This window comes from Cupressus sempervirens, chromosome 3, assembly GCF_028749045.1.
Source record: "Cupressus sempervirens isolate cs-2001-9-10 chromosome 3, ASM2874904v1, whole genome shotgun sequence".
NCBI lineage: Eukaryota > Viridiplantae > Streptophyta > Pinopsida > Cupressales > Cupressaceae > Cupressus > Cupressus sempervirens.
Genome location: NC_143120.1, coordinates 1,057,486,338 through 1,057,509,724, shown reverse-complemented (window position 1 = coordinate 1,057,509,724; position 23,387 = coordinate 1,057,486,338).

The following is a 23,387-nucleotide window of genomic DNA, read 5'->3' as shown; positions in this document are numbered from 1 at the left end:
AATTTACATGCAAATTGTGAGATGGATGTGTGGTGAATGTTTTAATGGTTAAATTTTTGAAGTACTGATTCAACCCTCCTCTCAGAGTTTACTTTCCCTAAGGTATTTCCAAAAAAGTATGGGTGAGGGGAGTTGTACTCTTCCAAGGGATACTCATCCCATTCTGAATCAAAGGTCATAATGTCTTGCTTGTACTTGACCTTGAAAGAACCTATGGTGATTAAATGCACCCATGTCTTCTTGTGTTGTTTCCTTAATTTATCATATACAGATGTGAGTTGCCTTGTAATCTTCAAAAAATGAGCCTATTAGAAGGATATCTCAGGATCTTCATTGAGTTCACTTATGTGCCTATTACCCTTAGGTATGTGAATGTTTTGAACTGGATTTAGTAGGTGCCAATTTTTATGATTCTAGTTGTTGCCTCCTAACATTGGTTTAGCATAATCACCCTCTATGAATTAGATGATTACGAATATAAAACTATCATTCACTATGCTATACTCCTTGCTCTGATCTAAAAGCCTTCTTTACCAGAAAAGGGTATACCACATATGGGCATGCATTAGAATCTTGCATGCTACCTTTTTTGTGAAGTCCTAGGTAGTTGGTTGTTCTAGTTGCTACTAAGTACACCATGTATGATATCATGCAAAATATTGGATCAGGTTTTAACAACTATTCATGTAGATTATTAGTGAGGATAGTAGCCCAATTCATTAGTATTTTTGTTATCTTGATGGTCTCTATGAAGTGCACCATCCAAATGTTAAGGTGTCCCACTACAGGGAGTCCCATGGCTCTACTCAAAACTATAATTGCATATCCAATATCATCCTTCATGTACCCTCGTGTCATATTTACTTTCTTGAATCTATGACCCACTAGTGTTTTGTATATTAGGAAGGAAGATTAAATTATTATTTTTGGATTCCTTTTCATTATCCCTATACCATCTTTATGTCTGGTCATAGGTCAACTTTACATATTGATCAACCTTTGGGAGATAAAACATTTTATCAATATTCTTTGGTCTAACAACCTTTTCTTTAGGCACATAATGTTCTACCAAGGTCATAATCAACTCAGAGGATTGTACATAAGTTGGATGTGATGCTATATTTACTAGCCTTGACCTGATCATAGATGACACCATTATGAATCTTTCTTCAAACTTGTTGCAAATGGTGAGGAATGAATTCCAGTCAATATATCTGAGCTCAGTGTCTCTGATTTATGCATGTCCATCCTAAAAGAGGGATTTCTTAGGTGTACCTTGGTATTTAAAGACAATAGGCTCAAGAGAAATCTTTTCTACCATTAAGGATGATGATGATGCCATTTTATTTGCACAAAAAGAAAGACATTAGTCTAGAAAGCCACACTTAAAGCTAAACACAAACCCTATTTGTCAATAGACCTAGCCCAAAACACAAAAATAGAGAAAAAAAAATTTAAAGCCCCCGTAATAGCCATAGAATGCAAATTAATGCACCCTGTGCACCTTGACAGGTGTGCTAGGCGCACTTAATGACCCCTAATTGGTTAGAGGACACTAAAAGGTGTGCATGTGTGCACCTTTTAGTGTCCTCTAACACTTGTTTGTCTTTGTGTTTAGGTTTAGTACACCTTTGGAGGTGTGGGGGTGTGATAAATTATGGAGGCACACAAATAATGAGGAGAGGGTGGAGGGGTCCCAAGCTTATATAGGCCTAGGCCTAGTGTGCGCACCCTTTGGAGGTGCACACATGCACAGGTGCACTTGTACGCATCTCCAAAGGAAAAAGAGTACACCCTTGCAAATTTAGCACACCTTTGTAGCTTGGATAGGTGTGCATGTGCACTAAGTGTGCTTTTATGCACAAAACACTCTTTTCTCCCAAATTTTCCCTATTTTGAAAGTAGGGGGCTGCTTAGTTAGAGACAAAGGCTAGACCCAAACCCCACGGGGAATTCCAAATTGATCTAGGCCCTAGACTAGGGGTTTGGGAGACAAAAAAAATTACTAGGGGGTCCCCATTTATAGGAGAAATGGGGCACACATTGTGAAAACACAACACTTGAGAGACTGCGGTATAGGGTATAGTTGATGCTGCTGCTTGGGGTTATGCAATAGTTCTAAATTTTGATGGTCCTTCTACTGCAAGCAACGTTGCATACATGATTCCTTCTTGACAACTCTTTCTTATTCTAGTAACTATTTCTCTTATTATTTCTACTTCTTCTGGAATCATTTTAGCTTCACCATGATCTTCCTCATTGTAGCTTCTACTTTCTTCTTTGAAGATTTCTCAAGATGAGCTTGATTAGTTGTCTCAATAATTTCTTGATAGGTTCAAACCCTATAAAATTCATCATCTCTTGTTGATTTTAGAATCACATCCACATATCCCTCAACTAGCTCCTTAGTAACCTCATAACCAAGTGGTTCAACATAAGTCATTCTTGGTTCAACTAGTTGTATGTGAGTAAATCAATATCTGGGATCTTGTACCTTTGTTTCATTTATTCTTGGAATGTCTTCACAATAAGATTTGCACTTCTATCAATCTTATCAAATGGATGTCTTATATACATATTATTTACCTTGTCAACCATGCACATATCATTGTTAATCAATTTAGTCATAGATAGGAATGGGAATCTCTTAATCAAATAGAAAAAAACATATAAGTGATCAATGATCTAATTCTAAATTGACTATTCTTTTCTTCCTTTATCCTTTCTAAGCTCTCTATCAACTACTCTCTTAAGATTTCACACATGCTGACTTTTACTCTTTCTACACAAATCTTGTAGGTCACATGTATAAAACCTATAGGCATGTCATCCTCTCTAGAACAAAAACATACCTTAGATGCCATGATTTTGCATATAAATCTCACATTATGTTATTTTATCTTTCTTATCACAATTCCTCTTCCATTGTATTCAGACTTGGTGTTTCCTAATACAAGTTTCTTACATTATTTTCATTGAATGGTATTGATCCTTCATTGCACAAGCTAGACACTTCATGAATTAGGTTAGTTGATATATCTATTAAATTGTCTCCAAACTAGAACTGCCCATCATGAATCTTGCTCAATATATATTTTTTCCAATCCTCATTATCAAAGTCATTTGAGAATAAAAACTTAATTACCTAGACTTGTTCAAGGTGTTCATAACCATATTTAAAGCTCATGTCTTAGTTATACACATTATTAAAATCCTTTGATATTCTTCCCTCACCTACTATTACAAAATTTCTTTTAAGATAACTTCCTACATTCTCCAAATACATCACTCCAACTGGAATAAAGGAAAATGCTACCATAGGATCTTCCTCAAAGCATTGAATAGGATTAATCTTGACCTTATGTTTAGCCTTAACCTTGACATTGTGAATCAAAATACTATCCATGCTTATCATAAATTTTGAATCAAATTCATAGATAAATATTTTAAAATTTGTTAAATACCTCAACTTCATGGAACTAGAGTTTCTTCTATTCACACTTGAAAAATGTTTCAATTTTGCCTCAAATTTTCTTAAAAGTACTTCTTCAATTCTTTCTATGATGAAATAGTGCTCCATCAATCAATTTCAATCCTTAAATTTCTTTCAAGTCATTGATGCATTAATTGCATGAGTATGCAATGACCAAAAAGTTGGTTTTGGCTACTAGGAAACTCAATTTCTTTTGTGCTCTCACATACAATCTCCAAATCATCTATTCTCTTAAAAACGGGTTCACAACATAAGGTTGTATCTCAAACTAACTAAATATACCTTAACTCACTCTCTATCATCATCTTTACCTTTTTGATGCTCGATCTCTTATCTAAAGTACTTAATTCAAGTAAGATGAATCAAATACAATTAATGACTTCAATTTTCCTTCAGATGCTTCAAATGACTATTCTTCTAACACTACATGTGAGCTAGATGGATCTTTAGCTTTGAAAAACACCTCTTTAAATTCTTCTACATGTTTCTTTAAGCTTTCTTTCTATCAGTCATTGCTACTATTGATTCTTCTGTCATTCTTGTTCATCTTTCTTTTGAAGTTTCAATTATTGTTAATGCTCCTCATATCCATTCTACAAAATATCACTATATACCCAATTTTTTTTACACAACTAGCATATTGGTGCATTGTTTCCAAATCTGGGTCTAGGCTAGTTTACACATGCTCTGCAATTTTTGGATATGTGTCCAAAGTTGCTAGACTTGTAATACACAATGTTGTTCCTTGCTCCATTTTTTCCTTATTCAGATCTTCTTCCTATAGGGTTAGTACCTCTAAACATTGTACTATTTCTATTACTATTATCAAACTTAGGTTTCTTATAGTTAACTAATCTATGACCAAAACCACAAGAATTATAACAATAAAAATCAGTAACATGTTTAAATTGCTTACCTATGCATTCCCTTTTCATATGATCAAATTCATTACATGCACATAATCTACCTTTGAATTCATCTCACTTCTTTAGGTGACTCAGTTTTCTAAAATTTCTTTAGTTCATTAGTTTGTTTAGGTTGATCAACTTGTTCAATCATCTTGGGGTGCATTATTAGATTGATTTGATTCAACCTTGTTCAAATCTTCTTTCTCTTGCATGGGTTGATGAATTTTAGGACTAGGTTCTTTTCTAGCTTTAGATTCCTTAGCTAATTTTTCTCCAATAAAATATCCAAGATTAGTCTTATCATATAATACATTTCTTCATCAATATTCTCTAGTTGTTTCTTAGTTTGGGTTATCTCTCCTTTCACAATACAATTTTACTTCTCAAGTTTTGCATACTGCAATTTGTTGAATTCAAGTTTAGATGTAACTTTTTAAAGGTTGGATCTTAGATCTGCATTCTCAAATTTCAGATCAAACTCAATTTTTCTATCATCTTTTTTCAAGTTCAATTTTAGATTAGTAATTTTTAGTTCATGCTTCAAGATCTCATTTTATTTCCTCAATATTGAAACTTCATCACAATCCTTGATTTGATCTTTAGGCTCTTTCTTGGATTTAAGATGATTAATCTTGTCTTTCATCTTCCCAATGTAGTCTTTAGCATCTTTATATCTTTCTTTTAAACAATATCTTTCTTTAGCGAGAATATCAATCTTCTTAAGAGCTTCTTATAGGTTTTTCTACAACTGTTCCATATAATAAAGCTATTGTGCCTCTTCTGAGTAACTATGCTCAGATACAAATTTTTAGAAATAGGAAATACTAAGAGGGGGATTGGGGGGGGGCGGATTTAGTATTTTATAAACCACAGCCTAGCCTAAAACTAGATATTATTAATAACCTTATAACTTGCATATGAAATTTAACAAATTATGATGAGTAGTAAATTTAACCATGCAATACGAGAACTCATAACACCATATTTGTTAACTGGGGAAACCTTGGCCAAGGGAAAACCTCGATGGGGATGGTACCCACAAAATGATCCACTAATCAAAAGCATCTGGTTAAATATATTGACCTTGTTAGGAGTCTATTACATCCATATAGTTTCTTGGTCCTTGTTAGAGGACTTAGGCCTTGTTAGAAGCTTCAAACCTATTAGTAGTTTTTATATACAAATTCAAAATGTATGTAAGATGAACCCACTGCCCAAACATGCAATATAAAATGTAGTTCCTTAATAGAAAGAGTTAGATATTAAAAAATCTTTCACACTATTGTTGACATCATCAATATTATGTTATTGCCTTTGCTTCTCAACACAAACACTTTACTTCACATTCCTCTGATCATACATCCGAATTCACATATCAAATAGCACATATATTCCATACTTAAACTTCTCATTTCCAATCTTTCCTTTATACCTTTAAAATTACAATATTATTGCCCATATGACCTTCATGATTTTACATACTTTACAAAATGTATTATATTAATTCACTGACTTAGGTTTAACATCTAGGATACAAAATGTATTATATTAATACCCATTTCTCTATTATGCTCTTTTCTACCTATATACTTTTTGGTTAATAGTTTGTCTTCCTTGATATATTGGTTTATACCTTGACTCTTTACTTTCCCAATGGTTTATGGAAAACAAAAAAGTTAACAATAGAATAGGTTAGTGTAGTAATCTATCAAAGACCCCTAAATTGAAAGGTACAACTCCCTTATGAGTGCAAGATATGAAATGAATTTGTCTTTTGGGTATTGGGGGTATGCTTTTAACTAGAGAGAAGAAGAGGAAAAAGTCAAGTTGCTTAATGCCTTAAAAAACCTAGGAAAAGAAAGGGACTATCTCACAATATGCAATTTACTCAAACTAAAAATGTAGAGAAACAGAAACATGCAGGACCAACTACAACAATAGGAAGAAAGGAAAGATAGTGAAACAAGTAATTCCAAGATTAAAAAGTTAGCCAATGTTTGGTAATACCTGGATTGTCTATTCCTTAGCTACTCCCACACTAATTTCTAGCTTCCTTATGCAAAGAACTAAAACTAAACACATAGACTACTGCAAACAGAAGACATGCTTATGCTGAAGAGAGTAAACCATACAATATGTTGAACTAAGGAAATAAAGCCAAGTTCATTCACATTCATTCAATTTTTCACATTAACATATTCATTCCACAAACTCCACCTAAACTAAATAAAAAAAGAAAACTTAAAATGAACACAAAGTCTCACACATTAGTCCTTGCTATAGGGGTTTGCCCAAAGTAAATTTTGCTAATCTTATTTACATCTTAAAAGATTACATTTATAGGCCTTCTAAAAATGGCTAGTTACATTGGATGATTGCTCAATAGAGCATTTCTAAACAAAAAATCTAAAAATAGGACAATCTTGAATCATTGTCCATTATAGAGATTTAGCAAAATGCCAAGAATGGCAATAAAAGAAGGAAAAGGGGAAGAATGATAGATGTCTGGAGAAGCATCAAAATCATCATGCCTTCTTAGATGTAACTAATTTATTCCTATATGCTTTCATAAATTTGGTTACTTTATCCAACTCTTCGACACTTGGTATGAGGATATTGTTAGCTTTGATCATCCAATAATCATGCATTTCTATAAGTCCATTAATTCTAGCCACCCTCGATTGTAACTTCTCAATTTCCCTTTTTACAACTACATCAGCTACTGATAATTCCTAGATCTTGGCCACTTGGAAGTTACATAGGTCAACAACTTCATCAACAAATCCCAAGAACTTGGATTTCATTCTTTTGATGTCCACCAACTTTCTGTTAATAGACACAAAGGACTCTATGTGTAAGATGTTCAAGTATTGAAACAACTTACCAACAATCTTTTGCACTAGGTTGTACACATCCTAGAGTTCATTCATAGATCTCACATAGTTTTCTATGAGAGACTCCAAGGATTGCTTCCAATGGAACATTGACTCTTGGCCAGTCTTTAAAATCACATGAGCATTGGCCACTCTAGCCTTCATATATATCACTTCCTATACAAGGGCCAATTGTTCTATCAACTTGTTCACTGAATTTTGTATGGTTTTTTGATGATTTGAAGTAGCCTCTTTGAGCTTGTGAGTGCCCAGTACTAACCTCCCTAGATTCTCAACTAGTGGTGGACCTTGAGCTTTAATTTGATCTACCCATGTTCGACCTACTTGCAAGAATTATCTCTCTTGCTATAACTTGAGTATTAAGTTCTTGTTTTCTTTTGCATTTGGGTCAAATTGACTGGAAGAAGTACTCCCAAGTGCAGACTTATATACTCTACTAGCTCTCTGATGACATTCAAATTCTCCTTCTTTACTCTTAGATCCTCCAACTTGTCCTCAATCGTTTCATTGGTTGACTTACACATGTTCACCATGGAGTCATGAACTAGAATTCCAAGATCCAATTTTTTGATTTGGAAGTCATCTTTTGAGAGCTCATGAAATCTTTCTTCCTTTTGAGGCTCTGCAATTTCAACTAGTATATGGCCAATTGTTGAATCTATATATAGGACAACGATTATTTTCTACTTCTTTGTCTTCTTTGATGGCTAAGAGGAGGTGAGTTTTGTGATCAAGTTCTTTGATGGGGCTACATCCTTGTATCTCCTCTTCTTCCTATCAATGGTCTCTTTGAGCCAAGATCCTATAGAGAGCACATTGATAGCAGACTGTAGTGCAGATGAATCAAAAAACTTCCTTAGAATCAACATAGTTAGATTTCTTTGGGAAGCAATAGGCAAGGAAGCCACCTTGGTTATCAAAAGGGCTAATGTATCCCCTTAATAAGATGCTTCATGTTCCTAGCCATCCATGGGATTTTTATTTCCATCCAAATTGATGACTTGAATAGGGGAGGATGGCTTAGCCACTAATTTCTCTTGTTCCTTCCCCTTATCCTTGTCATCTTCCTTCTTTCCCATCTTCCCAATGTTTAGAAGAGGACAATCTCTATAGGTGGGAGTAAGTGGCACATTCTTTTATGGTATCTAGTCTCCTCCTTGGCCAATGGATTTTGATGGCCCAATAGATGTTGTTGTAGTGGCCATTGTGGTCATAGCTAAAGCTAACTAGGTAGCTCCATTTGATACTCTATCTATTGAACTAGTAGCTCATGTCCTTTTCTTCCTCTCTTAGGTCCACTCCAACCATTTTTCTATTCTTCTAATTATCCCTCACATGAGAACCTCCATTGTATCAATGACTAGCTCAGTGGATGGGATAGATAGCATAGGTGTTCCCTTGATCTTCTCATAAGATGTGGGGTGCATGTAGGCTCCATCATCTGTAAGTTTAGAAACATCTGCATAATCATTATATAGCTTTATTTCCTCAATAGTTAGCCATGACCAAAATCTCTCTCAAGTTTGGTACTCATTGAGACACCTAGACCATAAATCTTCAATATCCGAGATATGCCTATAGGCATAACCAAATTTTAGATGATCCTTTACAAAATTCACTAGACCATATTGAGGCTTGAGCACCTCATTGTCTATCAACTTGATCTTTCTTTCAAAAATCTTTACCAGGTTCCTAGCATCTAATCTAGAGGCACATAAATATGGGCCTACCAAAATAGGGAATGGAATCCAACAATCTTCTTAATATTTGAACATGGGTTGTTCACCTCCAAAATTTTTTGACACAATTCGACTAGAACTACCTTGTCCTCTAGACATTTGGGAAATCTCTTGAGAAATCTATCATAGGGTCTTATTCACAAATAGGAGAATCTTAGGAACTGAATAAATGAGCAACTGAACTAGGCTATGGCCAAAATTGCCTCTAGTGAGAATTTCCTTTCAGGACAACCTTGCAATTCTTAGCACAATCTCATCATAAAGGCATCATTGATAACTACATACTCCTCATAGCTCCTCTATAGTTTTAGGTGCAGGTAGAATTCATAGACCTTGGTGCACTCATCATAGTTTGGGATACTTGGGAGACCAAGCCACAAGTGGTGTGTTTCCAGAGCATAGACCAAATAAGAGACATGTAAAATTTCTTGAATCCTCTAGTAGAATTCAACCATGAAGTGAGCTCATCATAGATGATCTATGCCCAATCGATCTTCATATATTCAGCATAGATATCTTGTACTAGGAAGAAATGGTGCTTGATGAACTCCAAAATCTCCTCTCTTCCCTTTAGTTTGAGAAGGAGTGCAAGGATATCCATGATCTCTCACTTTAGATTGGTGCCAAACAAAGTTTTCAACATTTTTCTCTTGTTCAAACGGGAAATCTAGAACCAGGTCCTCTGCATGTCTTCCAATCTTTGGGTCTTCTTTTTATTAAACATGGATATAGATGACCCAAAATCAATATCAAAATACTTCTCTTTCACAGGGATACCAAATGTTAACTGCATCAATGCCTTGTTGATTGATAAGAGAATGGACTAATCTAGAAACAATATCTGCCTTGTTTCTAGATTATATCTCTTAATTCACTCCTTTACTAACTTAGGTGCATGAATTGCCATTGGAAAGCTAATTGCATCCACCAATCCACTCTCTTTGAGTTTTAGAGTGATAGGGTGAATGTGTTGGAAATTTAGCCTCCCATGTAGATCATCCAAGTCATAGAACTTAAAGGATGTATCTATATAATTTTTTAACTCACTTTCCAAGCCAATTAATCTGTTGTAACCAATAGCTCTAATTCCCATTTGCTATGATTGCACAAGATGCAATTCTCGATAAATGGCCATTAAATAAACTTGTAGAAACCAATTGCTTGCAAATCTAATGAAATAGCTTTAAGAAATTAAAATGTTGGTGCCACATGAATGAAATTAAGTTTAGCCAATGATTATAACACCTGAATTTGCATTTAGTTCCACAAGTAACAACTATTTAAAATTTTCATTTATTTGTACTTAAAATATTGAGTAAAGTGATATGACTAAAAGTCATTGAACAACATAAATACTTAGCCTTGTAGGAAGTGCCTCACTTTGCTTTAGAATCCAGAATGAAGATATTCTTAATAATATTAATATATGTGGGAGAGAAAGAAACACCTAGCTTTTCCATAACATTATTTTCCTTTTATTCACAATTGCAACATAGGGAGCATCCTTTTGCTAGCTTGCATATTCCTTTCTTCCACTTTCTGCCAAAGGATTTAATGTTGCTTTTCCTTCATAACAGGTTTGCATGTTCAACACTTCTCCAAATGAATCTTTTGGGCATCTCCAAAGGATATTGAAAATTTTGGATAACTTGAGACTATATTATCAAAGCCTCCAAAAAAGTAGCCCATTTTGTTACATTTGGATGGAAAACTCCTTTCTTAGTAGCATTTTCTGGACTAAAGCATAACAAATAACATTCAACTTTTAACTTCAACCTAATGGCCTTGAGATTAGATCTTGACCATGCTTCACTTATTATGAGCCTTTAAGTAGTTATTTTAACATTATGCTAACATTAATTGATCATTCAAACTGAGATTTGGCTCAAGTTCTTACAGCTTCAGAAATAAAACAAAATGGCTCCATTTGCATGAGTATGCAACAATGAAACCATAAACCCTCATTTATAAGCAATATTTGATCTTATCTCCACATATCTAAATGATAATCACCCTATCCTATATCCAAAACTTTGCAGGTCCTTAAGCATTTTGAAAAAGCACATTCATAGCCCTTTTAATCACTTTCCATGGCTTCAACTTTTGGATTCACACATGGTATTGTTCGCTTGATGGGGAGATCAACTCGATAGCTCAGAACCCATGAGATATGAAATGTTAGGGAAAGATAGCAGAGAATGAAATTTAGAACATTTATTTCTCATCAAGAGGATGCAATATCACACCCCAACCATACCTAAATCACCTAATCCCCATGCACACCAAAATAATAGGAAACCCACCTGGGAAATGAAGATAGCATAGTGCTTTGGGAAAGATGAGAAGTAAGTGACCTAGTATAGACTTAGACACCTCTTACTCAGTTTAACCAATGACCTCAAGCTTTTAAAGGGATAAGACTAAAACTTGGCAACAATACTATCGTAACTAGTAATTTTCCCATAACTCTATCTATACCAAGTTGTGCTCTTGCATACATCATCATCATAGTTTGTACTATTTGTCCTCAAGTTTGAACATTCCAATATGAATTTTTTGAAGCTTGCCAACTAAAACTCTATGTGTTTTGCCAAATAATTTGTATGATACTTCAACAATTTTCTAAGTATTGAATGTCATAACTTAATCCTCAAAGTTTTCCTTCTTCATACTGAAGATATGTTTCCATAAATGACCACATACAATGTCAACCTTAGCCAAATTTCCAACAAGGCTTTCCTTGGTCAAGCCCTAGATTGATGAATCAACCTTGAAATGTAAATGTAAATGTATGTAAAGGAAACAAGATATATATAAATATTTACCTTTCTTGTAAAAACCCTTGTCAATAAGAATTTATAATGATGTATGTCATAGATATTGAATTCATTATGAAATATGTAAAATATCTCAACAATTGCAATGGATATACCACAACCACATCATGGAGCCATGGATGTAAATGTAAACTAGTGAAGAAGATAATGAATTGCTCAATGTAGATCTCCTCCCTTGATGACCAACAAAATGATAGATCTTGAAGAGAACATTCTAACAAAAGATCTTTTTCTACTTGATGAAATTTTCTTACTTTAATGATTGGATGCCTTGATCTCTACAATGCCTTGAGTACTTGATGATCTGTGAATGCTTGATGTGAAAATGAAGCCCCCAATCCTCCTCTTTTAAAAATTTTGTGGTGAAATAGTTAAATAGAGAGTAAACTGAAACTAACTATTAAATGAAGAGTTAAATTTAGGTAGACAAGGGGGAGAACTAAATTAATTAGTAAACTCAAGACCTTTCAGGCCCTAAAAATCACAATTATTAGGGACATAGTTGATTGGGGTCAATCTAATCCTAGACCAAGTTGAACTTGGTTAAGCTTGACCTAGAAGATGGAGGAAAAGGGCCTCAAAAAGGACTAGGTTGACCTAGATTGAGAGAATGGAGAGAAAAAGCTCCCGAAAGGCCTCGAAGGATGAGTAGATGAAACTGGAAGATATAGTGCATAATAGAAGAAAAATAACATCAAATTGAGATCTATCCATGGTTCAAGAAGTTAGTAAAGGATGAGTGCTAAAAGGTCTTAAAATGGAAATTTTTGTTAGCATGAATGGTGATGGTATTCCTTTGGTAGAGTATCCTAAGAATTAATAGAATAGTTGAGGTGATTGACATAATGAATTCATGACTATTTTTGTCATTAATGTCAACATAGTGTTATTTCTATAAAGATTGGTATAGTAAAAAATAAAGAATGAGGTTGTACATACTGTGTATTGATGATGAGGTCAAACATAACTAAGGATATTATCTACAATATGTCCTGATGATGTGGACAAGTGTACATGTAGTGAGTCAAAGTCATGTGATAGTTCTTCATGATTTATAGAGGAAAATGTGCAAATAGAGTACCTAAGAAGTGATTTCTCATGTTTGGATTTTATCTCTTAACATGGATAGAATCTCGAGGAGAAAAGTTAGACAATGATAGTAGACAACCTAATGATGATGTTAGTGTGTGTGCAAAGTCAAAGGTCACACGTGTGAGAATTTGTAATTACTTTGAGATGACAATGTTTTGTAATTGCAAAAAGATTTAATGAATTGTACTATATTAATGAAGTTCTATTTTAATTAATTAGGAAAGGCTCAAGGATAACTTAGTAAATTATTTTGAGGATATGGTATAAAGGAAGGTTATTTTCCTTGTGAAAAAAAATGTAGTTGTGTATTTCATAAAGTGATATGCGAAGTTGGTAATTGCAAGTAAGAAATCAAAGGGATCAATATGATACGAGTTTGAAGACCTACTATTGAGATCTAAGAAGGTATTTGGTGTGGTATTGGCATAGTAAGAGGATAGAGAAAGTGTTCAAGTTGTGAAAGTTAAATTTCATTTCTATTATTTTGAAACGAATAATTCAGAGGCTAGTTGGACAATGAGTTTAGTGGTCTTGCCCCTAAAGCTATTTGGATAGTGGGTCCATATGCCTTCTAAATTAACTCCTAACAGGGTTGCCACAACTCCTGGCAGGATTGGAAACTCCTAATAGGGATTCAAAGTCTCCAAAAAGGGATTGATATGTACTGAATGTATTTCATTAGCTCCTAACATAGTCCATCCTCTTACAAGGAACTTTTATATTAATACATCATTTTGTGGGTACCATCCCTATTGGAAATATAAGATAGTCTAAGTTACTAAGAGGGGAGGGGTGAATTAGTAACCAATAAAACTTAATATTAATTCATCAATTAATCTTTCATGTGTATTCTGATCTATACATGAAATACTGAAAGCATTAAAACATTCATAACACTTTGACACACAATATGGTGACCCAAAAACCTTCCAAATAGAAAGTAAAACCAGGGTGAGGATGATAGCCACAAACTTTATATCTAAATAAGAATGTGTCACTAATAAACAAACTTGACTTGTAATGTCAACAATCTCCACTGGGGTTTTCCATCTAATCAAGGGTTTTCCTAGTTAACATATTTGGTGTTATTGTGTATGTGTATATTCTTATGGTTGCTGATTATATTGTTGACATGCTTAAGGTTTAATAAGGTTGATAAAAGCTATATTGATTTGATAACTAATTCAATCCCCTCCTCTAAGTTATCTTAGTGGACTTTACTTTCTGACAATTGTATCCATTTTAAGATGGTACACATGCTACATACAAAGCTATGTTGGAAACTTGGATGAGGGGATACTTTAAGATTGTCATTTATGGAAACATATATGTTGTATTTAGTGAGAATATTCTAGAGTTATGGTTTGTAGAAGATAACTTAGAAATTTATCTATGTGTCATGAAGATTAAATTTTAGTAGAGACACCTTATTGATTGGTGAGGTTCATAGCAAGTGAGTTGGAATGTACACACTTGAAGGAAGGTAATACAAGATATGAGAATCCAATATCTTAGAGTACATGTTATTATGATTTATATAGATAGAGTTATTAAAGTTTTATTAACTATAGTCATGTACATGCAAAATAGAGTAGAGGAAAGGAAATGGTAAATTGTGTTAATGAATTATTTTGGTTTGGAAATATAATTACATAACTAATAAGGGGTGAAACCTAAATGTTAACCCTAAGTGAGAAAAGGTCAATTTTGTATTATGTGACACATGTTAAGACTTGAAGGTCAACAAGACAAAACAAAAGAGTATAAAGGAAAAAAAATTATATGTGAAGTAGTGTAATTACTTTGTGATGACTATGTCATTGAAATACAATTATTATATGATGTAGAATCTATGTTAGAGTAGAGAAAGGAAAATACATGTGAACTTGTGTGCTAAAAGATACAAAGGAAAAATTTGATATTGAAGATATCATCATTATCAAGTAGTTTTATATCTACAACTTTTATATACATAATATATCATTTTATATGCATGTTTGAGTAGTAGGATCATCTTTCTACTTTTGTAATTGTAATACCAACTGCTAATAGGTTTGAGGCTTCTAAGAAAGCTAAGTCCTCTAACAAGACCATACACACTATATAGATGTAATAGACTCCTAACATGGTCAATATCTTTCACAAGATACTTTTTATTAGTGGATATTTTTTTGGGTACCATCCCCATTGGGGTTTTTCCTTGGCCATGGTTTCCCCAATTAAAAAATAATGGTTTTGTGAGTTGTATTGTGTTATATTACTATATTTACTTTATAGTTTAATCACATGTGTATGTTTTAAATATTTTAATGATATCCATAGTTTGGAATTTTTTGTGGAATATTGGTTCATCCAGACCCCCCTTAGTATTTCCCATTTCTAATAATTGGTATCAGAGAATAGATACTTAGAAGAGGCCTAAAAACTTGAGTAAGATCACTATATCCATGGAAAACTTACAAAAGAACCTAGATAAAGCTCTTGAGGAGCTTTATGTTATCATAAAAGAATGAGACATATCTAAAGAAAAAATATAAAGAGGTAAAAGATTGCATTTAGAAGTTAAAATAGAAGATTGAATCAATGAAATCCAAGAAGAATGAGTCAAATGATCATATCAAGGATAGTGATAAAATTTCTAAGATAAAAAAGGAAAATAAGATTCTAAAGCATGAACTTGAAATTACCAATCTTAAGATAATTTTGATGGAAGATGAGAAGAAAATTCAATCAAATTTGAGATATGAGAATGCACATCTGAAATCCAAACATGCCAAGGCAATATTTAAACTTGAGACTACAAAGCTATTGGAAATGATTGAAATAATCATAAGAAAAGTTGAGGGAGATTGTTGGAATAAAATATGGAACTAGTAAAGAATGTCCTCAATCATTGTTTTGTCATTGATGTCAAACTTGCTACTTGCAGGGATGACAATTGCTTTAGTGATCCAAATACTATCAATTAGTTGATTGTCAAGGTGGAGGCAATTAATAAGATGTAACTAAAATACCTAGAGAAAGGTTGAAGTTATGATGTTGGAATGAAGTACAAGGATCAACTAAGCCATTGATGAAAGAATGTATTTGATGACATACTACAAAGAATGGGCACACTGAAACATATCAAAGATTTAAAGCTTTAACTAAGTCTTTTGTGAAGCTCAAACTAAGTTCATTAGAGAGAAGGAGTTGGGCAAGCTAGTAAGAGCCGAGCAAGTTCTAGTTAATGCCGAGTAAACTTTAGATGCTGAGTGGTGCCGAGTAGAATCAAGTGCCGAGTAAGTTCAAGTGCTGAGTAAGTTCAAGTGCCGAGTAAGTTCAAGTGCCGAGGAAGTTCAAGTGCTGGGTAAGTTCAAGTGCCAAGCTAGTATAGGTGCCGAGTAACACAGAGGTGTCGAGCACCAATAACTCAATAATGTTGAGTTGCTGCATTATTTAGGAAATCAAAGATTCGCTAGATCTGAGCTGACAAGGTTGTTATCTAGAAATCTGTGAATTAAAAGAAAGATAAGAATGATGAGTTGGTGGCACAGAACACCATGTAGAACATTTTTAAGATTCAACTGGCAAAGTTTCAAGAAAACAAGATATGGGGTAGATACATTGTATCCTACCTAATCAATTTTGAAACCCTAAAATTGAAGAGGGAAAATTGAGCGGTAAAGGCAAATCAGACTTCTATATAAGAAGACATAAGTTAATAAAAAAATAAGAAAGAGAGAGCGAGAGGGGTAAGAAGGAAAGGAGATAGTGGTCAAGCATAAAAGCATGAAATGCTGAAGAATGTGACGAGGAGAAGATAGCACATAAATTCTATTTGTATAGATGACCACAAAGATGATTGCATTGGTAGAATGAGTGAGAAGACTCAAGAAGACGAAGCTTGAGAGGAAGACAACCCGTCAAAGCTAAAGAGATTAAAGCCAAGCATAAGGATTGAACTGAAAGTGTGATCTGAAATCTGCAAAGCATGTTGTAAGTTATATCAGATCAAAAGACCATAATTGTTACTTTCTAGCAATTGTAACTGTAAGTCTAAATCCTATGGACTTAGGTTGGTTTAACAGCCATTAGAAAAATCCTTTAACAGGGTGACATTCCAAGTGAATGTTCTAAAGACCTTTAACTAGGCTCATTCCTAATAGTTTGGTGAAATCCTCTAACAAGGTCACATTTAACAGTTTGTTGGAAGCCTTTAACAGGGCAGGCTTTTAACAGGGCATCACTTCAGAAGAGTGAGAATCAAGTAGCATGTTACTGGTGGTTTTTCCCAAATTGGGTTTCCATGTAAATCATTGTGTCATGTGTTGATCTTGAGTGTTTTATCTTTGCATGTTGATTTACTGTAACTTGCTTATATGATTGATTTAAGTTTGATCAGATGAAAAGGATATGGATTCATTAAAAGTAGTAAAAAGGAATTAATAGGACATTTGGACCTTGAATAACTAATTCACCCCCCCTCTCAGTTATTCTAAAAAATTCTAACAATTGGTATCAGAGCCAAACTGCTAATTTAGTTTAAAGGGACTACTAGCAGAAAAGATCAAAATGCCAAAAAGAGAAGTTCCCAAGCTCAACAAAGACAACTTTGTTGCCTGGAAAAGTTTGATGAAGCTACATCTTGGATCCATAGGAGATTATGCCCAAAATTCAATTGTCACTGAAAATGTAGATCCAACAGGTGCTCCTACTACAGAAGACATGAAAAACAAACAAGAACACAATCAGACAATGCTGGAAATTGCATTTGCACTCAGCTATGCTGAATTTGATGATATCAAAGGATGTGACACAGCATTCAAAATGTGGAAAGCACTATTAAACATCTATGGAGGAGATCAGAATGTACAAAGAGAAAAAAGATAAAGTCTCAGAGGAAAGTTTGACGACATGAAAATGGAGGAAAATGAGAATGCTACTTAGTATGGTGCAAGAATAAAGGAAGTGGTAAGTGCAATAAGATGCCTGAATGGTCAACTGGATGAGGATACTATTAATAGTAAGTTCTTAAGAACCCTACTCCCTATCTATGCTATTAGAGTATCAACAATACAAGAACTAAGATGTATACCAGGAAATAATCTAAGCTTTGAAGGTATAATAGGTAGACTCACAGCATTTGAGTTATCTAACTTTGACAACTACAAACCTGAAAATGTTGAATATGCTTTTAAGGCAAAATTATCATTGAAAGATGCCGAACAGGTAAAATCAAAAAAAGGAAAAAAAATGAAGTATGTATCTAGTGACAGTAGCACTGATGAGGAAGATGTGGAACAATTGGAAGCATTGCTTGCTAGAAGATTTCACAGGGGCAAAGGAAAATTCAAAGGTAAGATGCCTATCATCTGTTTCAATTGCAATGAAGTAGGTCATATTGCTGCAAGATGTCCACAGAAAAAGGATTCCAAGATAAGCAATAAATACAAGAACAGAAGAGATGATGACAAAAGAGATTACAAAGAAAAAGGTAAGAAGTGTTATATTGTTGAAGAAAATTCTGATGACAATGATGATGAAGTTGTTTATGTAGCCATGAAGGACCAATCTGATGAAGAAGAAGCCACAACACTGGTGACTTGTAAAAACAAGAATGATAGATGGATCATAGATAGTGGATGCTCACATCACATGACAGGAGACAAAAGTAAGTTTGTCAACTTTACTCAGTATGATGGAAATAGTGTTAGATTTGGTAATGATGCTCCATGTCAAATCAAAGGAAAAGGTTCCATTAAGCTCACAGAATAGATTTCATGTGATAATGCATACTATGTTGAAGGATTAAACTACAATTTACTGAGTGTCTCACAGTTAGGCAATATAGGTTGCAGAGTGGAATTTGTAAACAAAACAACGAAAATATATGATACTGATGGTAAACTAATAGGAAAAGGAGATCAAACAAAGAGTAATTTGTTTTACCTTGATATGGATGATGCTTCTTGTCTATTTGCAAAATTTTATGATGAATGGTTATGGCATAGAAGATTATGTCATGTCAATTTTGATAATCTAGTCAACATCAGTAAAATGAAGAAAGTCTGAGGTCTACCAAAACTGAAAAAGCCTGATAATATCATGTGCAAACAATGTCAGCTAGGAAAGATGACAAAATCAAGTTTCAAAAGCAAGAACTATACATCTAAAGAGATACTTGAGTTAGTTCAAACTGACTTATGTGGCCCAATGGAAATACAAAGCTATAGGGGAGATAAATACATAATGCTATTTGTTGATGACTATTCCAAGATGATGACTGTTATGTTATTAAAACAAAAATCTAATGCTTTTCAAATGTTTAAGTGGTATGTGGCTAGAATTGAAAAAGAAACTGGAAAAAGCCTAAAATGTCTAAGATCAGATAGAGGTGGTGAATTTACATCAAAAGAATTTGAGATATTCTGTAATGACAATGGAATCAAAAGACAAACGTCAGCTCCTAGAACTCCCCCACAAAATGGAATTGCTGAGAGAAGAAATAGATCTGTGATTGACTGTGCCAGAACATTAATGATGGAAAAGAATGTTGCTCTAAAATACTAGAGAGAATCTATAAGTGTAGCTGTTCATACGCTGAACCGAGTACAAGTCAAGAAAGGTACAAATACAACACCTTTTGAATTATGGTATGGTTACTCACCCAATGTAAAACATTTCAAAGTGTGTGGTTGCAAATATTTTATCTTGAAGGATACTAGAAATGGAAAATTTGATACAAAAAGTGATGAAGGTATATTTCTTGGTTACTCCACTAGAAGTAAGGCCTATAAGTGTTTGAATGTTAACACTAACAAAATTGTGGAAAGTGCAAATGTAAATTTTGATGAGCACATAGAAGTCCAAGCTGAAGAACCAAAGAAAATGGAAGAATACAAAACCTTTGTATATTCTTATGAAGGAATGACTACTGATGAGGATGATGAAAATCAAATTGAAAGTCAACAACAAGTGTCAGTTTTAGCCAATTCACAACCAGTGAATGCCGAGTTGCATTCAGAAGCCGAGTTACAAAATGAAGAAAATGCACAATCTGATTCAGAAGATAGTACACATAATGAAGAACAACCTGACAATGAAGTGCATAGTGATCAAACATGGAAACAAGGATAGAGCCAAGATTATCCAAATATGTAAAAAGACATCACCCTGCTGAACAGATAATTGGTTACAAAGATGCAAGACCAATGAAAAGGAATAAACTAAGACATGAATCATGTCTGATCAATAAATCTAAACCCAAGACAGTATATGGTGCATTATAGGATGATGACTGGTATAAAGCTATGGAAGAAGAAATTGATCAAATAAGGAAAAATAAAACCTGGAGTTTGGTTCCCAGACCAACTAACAAGAATGTGATTGGTACCAAATGGGTATTCAAAAACAAACTAGATGAGAATGGTGAGGTTACCAGAAATAAAGCTAGATTAGTATGCAAGGGTTATGCTCAAGAAGAAGGAATAGATTATGGAGAAATATTTTCTCCTATTGCTAGAATGGAAGGAGTAAGAATTTTACTTGCATATGCTGCCTACAAAGATTTCAAAGTCTATCAGATGGATGTAAAATCTTCCTTCTTAGATGGTATACTAGAAGAAGAAGTCTACATTGAACAACTAGAAGGATTTGTTGATGAGAACAACAGGGATATGGTGTGTAAGCTACATAAAGCACTCTATGGTTTGAAACAAGCACCTAGAGCATGATATGAGAGACTTCACAAGTATCTAGTGCAAATTGGATTTGAAAGAATTGATGATAACAACAACATGTACATCAAAGATGAAGAAGGTAAAGACATTATTGTATCCAAAATTTTTGTGGATGACATAGTATTTGGTGGTAAGGAAGTACTTTGCAAAAGTTTTGCTGAAAAAATGAAATATGAATTTGAAATGTCTATGTTTGGAGAAATCAAATTTTTTGTTGGATTGCAAGTACACCAACTTAAACATGGAATATTTATTACACAATCAAAGTACATCAAAGAAATTCTTAAAACATTTGGATTGGAGGAATCCAAACCAGTAAGCACACCAATGGCCACAAGAAATAAGCTATCCAAAAATGATGGGTCAACTGAAGTCAATCAAACAATGTACAGATCCATGATTGGAAAACTACAATATGTTGTGCATAGTAGACCAGACATAGCATTAGCAGTTGGAATAGTGGCTAGGTTTTTTGCTAATCCTAAAGAAAATCATCTCATAGCAGTAAAAAGAATAATGAGATATCTCAAAGGGACTAATGATTTTGGTCTATACTAAAAAAAGAATGGAAAATTTGAACTCAATGCATATACAGATGCAGACTGGGGAGGAAAAATTGATGATAGAAAAAGCACAAGTGGAGGCACATTATTTCTAGGCAAAAGGCTGGTTACCTGGACTAGCAAGAAACAAACATGTATATCCCAATCCACTGCAGAATCAGAATATGTGGCAGTAGCAGTCAATTGTACAAACATTGTATGGCTCACACATCTATTGAATGGAATGAAAGAAGAAGTAACAAAATTGGTGATATTGCATTGCGATAATACAAGTGCTATAAACATATCCAAAAATCCAGTGATGCATGCAAAAACCAAGCATATCGCAATCAAGTATCATTATGTCAGAGAATTTGTGGAAGATAAACAAGTGAAGTTGGAATACATTCACACAAAGGAACAAATTGCAGATATCTTCACCAAACCATTGCCCAAGGATGCCTATGAATATCTTAGAGGCAAATTGGGGGTCATACCCTTAACCCAAGCAATTTAAGGCAACAAGGAAGCTGCCTTGCATCAACAGGAATAAATCATTGAAATATTAATAGGTTGATGCAAAGGATGACAATAGGAACAAAAACTCCAAATCGGTCACAAGCATGGTGACAGAGGGAGAAAAACAACAAAAAGCCAAAGCTTATATTTTGCATGATAAAAATGCTACATCTTTGACATTTATGTCAAAGAGGGAGAAATATGCAGGGAAACTGATCAATGCAAAGAAAGAGGGAGATATATGAGATCAGTAGTGAAATACAACAAGACAACGTATACAATCTTGGTGGTAACTGAATTGATTACTTGATTAGTTTGGTTTGCCATCAATGCCAAAGAGGGAGATTGTTGGAAATGATTGAAATAATCATAAGAAAAGTTGAGGGAGATTGTTGGAATAAAATATGGAACTAGTAAAGAATGTCCTCAATCATTGTTTTGTCATTGATGTCAAACTTGCTACTTGCAGGGATGACAATTGCTTTAGTGATCCAAATACTATCAATTAGTTAATTGTCAAGGTGGAGACAATTAATAAGATGTAACTAAAATACCTAGAGAAAGGTTGAAGTTATGATGTTGGAATGAAGTGCAAGGATCAGCTAAGCCATTGATGAAAGAATGTATTTGATGACATACTACAAAGAATGGGCACACTGAAACATATAAAAGATTTAAAGTTTTAACTAAGTCTTTTGTGAAGCTCAAACTAAGTTCATTAGAGAGAAGGAGCCGGGCAAGCTAGTAAGAGCCGAGAAAGTTCTAGTTAATGCCAAGTAAGCTTTAGATGCCGAGTGGTGCCGAGTAAGTTCAAGTGCCGAGTAAGTTCAAGTGCTGAGTAAGTTCAAGTGCCGAGTAAGTTCAAGTGCCGAGCAAGTTCAAGTTCCGGGTAAGTTCAAGTGTCAAGCTGGTATAGGTGCCGAGTAACATAGAGGTGTCGAGCACCAGTAACTCAATAATGCTGAGTTGCTACATTATTTAGGAAATCGAAGATTCGCCAGATCTGAGCCGACAAGGTTGTTATCTAGAAATCTATGAATTAAAAGAAAGATAAGAATGATGAGTTGGTGGCATAGAACCTTTAACTAGGCCCATTCCTAACAGTTTGGTGAAATCCTCTAACAAGGTCACATTTAACAGTGTGTTGTAAGCCTTTAACAGGGCAGGCTTTTAACAAGGCATCACTTCAGAAGAGTGAGAATAAAGTAGCATGTTACTGGTGGTTTTTCCCAAATTGGGTTTCCACGTAAATCATTGTGTCATGTGTTGATCTTGAGTGTTTTATCTTTGCATGTTGATTCACTGTAACTTGCTTATATGATTGATTTAAGTTTGATCAGATGAAAAGGATATGGATTCATTAAAAGTAGTAAAAAGGTATTAATAGGGCATTTGGACCTTGAATAATTGATTCACCCCCCCTCTCAGTTATTCTAAAGAATTTTAACAAAAGCTTTAATATAAATAAATTGAAAAATAAATAACTATTGTGAAAGGAGAGCATACACAAACAAAGAAACATCTTGAGAATTTTTATTCCAACACTGAAAATCTTGATGAGAAGATCATGGCACAAAGACCTATAGGTGATATGACTGGTATTGGCTACTATGAAGGAGAATCATCTAAGAGATTTGAAGTT